At 46.2% G+C, this 5,146-nt stretch overlaps 1 pseudogene; it reads left to right on the top strand.

Moving 5' to 3' along the window:
- Positions 1 to 1,180: 1,180 nt before the first annotated feature.
- On the top strand, positions 1,181 to 2,819 carry LOC142849444 (ATP synthase F(1) complex catalytic subunit beta, mitochondrial pseudogene; annotated as a pseudogene).
- The last annotated feature ends 2,327 nt before the right edge of the window (positions 2,820 to 5,146 follow it).

Genomic DNA, 5,146 nt, shown 5'->3' with positions numbered 1-5,146 from the left:
GGGGTGTGCCCATGTTTGTCATCAGTCCCATCAGTCCCTACTCAGGAGGCAAAGGCGGAGGGGGGGATCTCAAGTTCCAGCTTGCATGAGTTACATAGCGAGTTCAAGACTAGCCTACATAACTCAAGTGAGATGTTATCATACAACAAAAGAGAAACAGAACCCACAAATAACAGCAAAACATCTGTCCAAGGCTTCCCACACCACCCGATACGTATTTTCCCTGTGATTATCCACAATGATGGGTCCAGGATGCCAGGGCCATTCCTCCTGGCTTTCACACAAGCTCTTTCTCAGGATTTGAGCTGAACTTTAGGACATCAATCATGTGAGAATCATCAAGGTCTTCTGAGATGCCGTGTTCTGAGAATGCCAAAGCAGCATCTAGGAACTTCACAAGACCCTCCAGTCCCCTCCCCATATTTAACCCATCTCCTCTTTATGAGAACAGGTTGATGGTCAGAACTACCCACCAGCCACAGAGGGGATTCATGGTAGACATCCGGGCTTGTGACTCCGGTAAACTGCCCCGGAGGAGCAATTCTAAATGTCACAGAATGAAGCTGTTAAAGACCTGGACAAAGTCCTGTTCTGACTGACAGACACATGACTGGAAGCAGTAACCAAATATGTCCACAAGGGCGCAGTAGTGCGTCTCGCCTGCAGCTGGGGTTGGTCTTCAACCACCAAACAGTACTTCAAAGTACTTTATCGTGTTAGAGCAGGAGGCAGACAACTTGATAATTTGATGTGCTTTCAAATTACATTCTTAGGCTGGGAATGTAATTTAGTTGGTGAAGTGCTTGCCGAGTGTGGTGGTTTGAGTAGGAATGGCGGGGCTGGAGAGATGGCTCAGGGATTAAAAGCACTGACTGTTCTTCCAGAGGACTCCGGTTCAATTCCAGCACCCACATGGAAGCTAACAGCTGTCTGTAACTCCAAGATCTTACACTCTCACATAGAGATACATGCAGGCAAAATACCAATGTACATAAAATTAGATAAATAAATTAATACTAATAATAGAGAATAGGAATGGCCCCAACAGACTCATATGTTTGAATACTTGGCCCCCAGGGAGTGGCACAATTAGGAAGCATGGCCTTGTTGAAAGAACTGGGTCACTGAAGCAAGATTAATAAAAATTCAGAGAGAGAGCAGTCTCTACCCCGACTCCACCATGTTGAGTCTTGTGGGGAGCGTGGGCTCCGGGGCCTTACGGGGACTCAGCCCTTCTGCGCAGCTACCCCAGGTGCAGCTTCTCCTGTGCAGCTTCACCTGTGAGCGGCGCCCGCGTGGTCCATCCGGCCAGAGACTCTGCGGCACAGATGTCTCCGTTGCCGAGGCTGGCGCTGCGAATCTTGGTGGTCATCGGCGCCGTGGTGGACGTCCAGCTCGATGAGGGTTACCACCCATCCTAAATGCCCTGGAAGTGCAGGGCAGGGAGACCAGACTGGTTCTAGAGGTGGCCCAGCACTTGGGCGAGAGCACGGTCAGAATCATTGCTATGGATGGTACTGAAGGCTTGGTTAGAGGCCAGAAAGTACTGGATTCAGGTGCACCAATCAAAATTCCCGTTGGTCCTGAGACCTTGGGCCGAATCACAAACGTCAATGGAGAATCTACTGATGAGCGAGGTTCAATCAAAACCAAACAATTTGCTGCCGTTCATGCAGAAGCTCCCAAGTTCACAGAGATGAGTGTTGAACAGGAAATCCTGGTGACTGGTGTGAAGGTTGTGGATCTGCTGGCCCTGTATGCCAAGGGGGACAAGATCGGACTCTTCGGTGGGGCTGGCGTTGGAAAGACAGTACCGATCAGGGAGTTAATCAACATTGTCGCTAAAGCCCATGGTGGTTACTCTGTGTTTGCTGGTGTTGGTGAGAGGACCTGTGAGGGCAACGATTTATACCATGAAATGACTGAATCTGGTGTTATCAACCTAAAAGATACCACCTCCAAGGTGGCTTTGGTGTATGGTCAGATGGATGAAGCACCTGGTGCTCGTGCCCGGGTAGCTCTGACATGTCTTACTGTTGCTGAATACTTCAGAGACCAAGAAGGTCAAGATGTCTTGCTGTTTATTGACACCATCTTCGGCTTCACCCAGAATCCCTTCTTCTGTAGGCTACCAGCCCACCCTAGCCACCAACATGGGTACAATGCAGGAAAGAATCACCACCACCAAGAAGAGGTCTGCCACCTCTGTGCAGGCTATCTATGTGCCTGCTGATGACTTGTCTGATCCTGCCCCATTTGGATGCCACTACTGTGCTGTCTCGTGCTATTGCTGAGCTGGGCATCTACCCAGCTGTGGATCCTCTGGACTCCACCTCTCGAATTATGCATCCAAATTTTGTTGGCAGTGAGCATTATGATGTTGCGCGAGGGGTGCAGAAGATCCTGCAGGACTATAAATCTCTCCAGGACTTCATTGCCATCTTGGGTATGGATGAACTTTCTGAGGAAGATAAGTTGGCTGTGTCCCGGGCAAGAAAAATACAGCGCTTCTTGTCTCAGCCATTCCAGGTTGCTGAGGTCTTCACAGGACATACAGGAAAGCTGGTGCCCTCGGAGACTATTAAAGATTCCAGCAGATTTTGGCAGGTGACTTTCTATATGGTGGGTCCCATTGAGGAGGCTGTGGCCAAGGCTGATAAGCTGGCAGGAAAGCATGCATCTTGAGGGGTCCTCTCTCTGCAAACTCACTCTGTACTGTATTCTCCGTTCTGAAAGTCCAGTTTCTGTGGAGGCCACACGAAAGCCTGATTGAAGATGTGATGTCCCATCTGGAGAGTATTTAAAGTTTTCAATAAAGTGTACATCCCTGAAAAAAATTCAGAGAGAGAAATTCAGGGTTCAGCTTGAAGATCCAGAAAGTAAAAGCCAGCCACTGGCTCTTACCTCAACCTCAGACTGAAATGGTGATCCTGCCTCCTGGAATCTCAGAAAGAGACTGTGTCTGAGAGCTGTCTCTCCACCCCACCCCCAGTCTTATATTTCTCTCTAGGGCTGGAATTAAAGGAGTGCACCCCTGAGATTAAAAGCATGCACCACTGGTGGTGGGATTCAAGGCGTGCACCACCCGATGTCTATGGCAACTAGTGAGGTTACTTGGATTAAAGGCGTGTGACCAGTGGGGCTGTTTGACTCTTCAGGAGGTCTTATTTATTAAAATACAATTGAAATGCCACAACATTTCAAGGCTATCTAATATAAGGAAACCATATATACAGTACTGAAAACAGCCTGGTATTGTCATAAAAACAGACAGAAAGACCAATGGAACTGAATAGAAGACCCGGATATCAATCCATACATTTTCAAATACCTGATTTTTGACAAGGAAGCAAAAAATATCAAATGGAAAAAAAAGCATATTTAACAAGTAGTGCTGGCATAACTGGATATCAACATATAGAAGAATGAAAATAGACCCATATCTATCACCATGCACAAAACTCAAGTTCAGATGGATCAAAGACCTCAACATAAAGCCAACCACATTGAACCTCATAGAAAAGAAAGAGGGAAGTACACTTGAATTCATTGGCACAGGGAACCACTTGTAAATATAACCCCAGCAGCACAGACACTGAGAGAAACAATTAATAAATGGGACCTCCTGAAACTGAAAAGCTTCTGTAAAAGCAAAGGACATGGTCAAAAAGACAAAACAACAGCCTACAGAATGGGAAAAGATCTTCACTAACCCCACATCAGACAGAGGTCTGATCTCAAAAATATACAAAGAACTCAAGAAATTGGACACCAAAAGAACACATAATCCAATTAAAAAAATGGAGTACAGACCTAAACAGAGAACTCTCAACAGAGGAATCTAAAATGGCTGAAAGACACTTAAGGAAATGTTCTTAGTCATCAGAGAAATGCAAATCAAAACAACTCTGAGATTCTATCTTATACCTGTAAGAATGGCCAAGATCAAAAACACTGATGACAACTTATGCTGGAAAGGTTGTGGGGAAAAGGGAACACTTCTGCATTGCTGGTGGGAATGTAAACTGGTACAACCCCTATGGATGTCAGTGTGTTGATTTCTCAGAAAATTAGGAAACAACCTTCCTCAAGACCCAACTATACCACTTTTGGGTATATATCCAAAGGATGCTCAACCATGCCACAAGGACATGTGCTCAACTATGTTCATAGTAGCTTTGTTTGTCATAGCCAGAACCTGGAAACAACCTAAATGCCCCTCAGCTGAAGAATGGATAAGGAAAATGTGGTACATTTACACAATGGAGTACTACACAGCAGAAAAAATGACATCTTGAATTTTGCAGGAAAATAGACGGAGCTAGAAAACATTATTTTGAGTGAGGTAACCCAGACCCAGAAAAACCCATAGGTGGTTTTTAAACATAAAGCAAAGAAAGCCAGCCTACAAACCACAATCCCAGAGAACTTAGACAACAATGCGGACACTAAGAGAGACTCACATAGATCTAATTAATCTACATGGGAAGTAGAAAGTAGAAAAAGACAAGATCTCCTTAGTAAATTGGGAGCATGGGGACCTTGGGGGAGGTTTGAAAGGGGAGGAGAGAGGCAGGGAGGGGAGCAGAGAAAAATTTAGAGCTCAATAAATATCAACAAAAAATAAAATAAAAAAGAAAACTGTATACGATAAGTATAATGACTGTCGGGCGGTGGTGGCGCACGCCTTTAATCCCAGCACTCAGGAGGCAGAGGCAGGAGGATCTCTGTGAGTTCGAGGCCAGCCTGGTCTACAAGAGCTAGTTCCAGCACAGGATCCAAAGCTACAGAGAAACCCTGTCTCGAAAAACCAAAATAAATAAATAAATTCAGTTCTTATTAAAAAACAAGTACAGTGACTACACACTGAAAGGCTGGGGCGTCTCAGCATCACTGGCCCTCCTCCCCAGGAACCAGGAACCTGATTATCACCTGAAAGGCTGGGGCGTCTCAGCATCACTGGTCCTCCTCCCCAGGAACCAGGAACCTGATTATCACCTGAAAGGCTGGGGCGTCTCAGCATCACTGGCCCTCCTCCCCAGGAACCAGGAACCTGATTATCACCTGAAAGGCTGGGGCGTCTCAGCATCACTGGTCCTCCTCCCCAGGAACCAGGAACCTGATTATCACCTGAAAGGCTGGGGCG

The sequence above is a fragment of the Microtus pennsylvanicus genome, chromosome 5, assembly GCF_037038515.1.
Source record: "Microtus pennsylvanicus isolate mMicPen1 chromosome 5, mMicPen1.hap1, whole genome shotgun sequence".
In the NCBI taxonomy this organism is placed as follows: domain Eukaryota; kingdom Metazoa; phylum Chordata; class Mammalia; order Rodentia; family Cricetidae; genus Microtus; species Microtus pennsylvanicus.
This window is presented reverse-complemented; position numbering and strand designations above follow the sequence as displayed.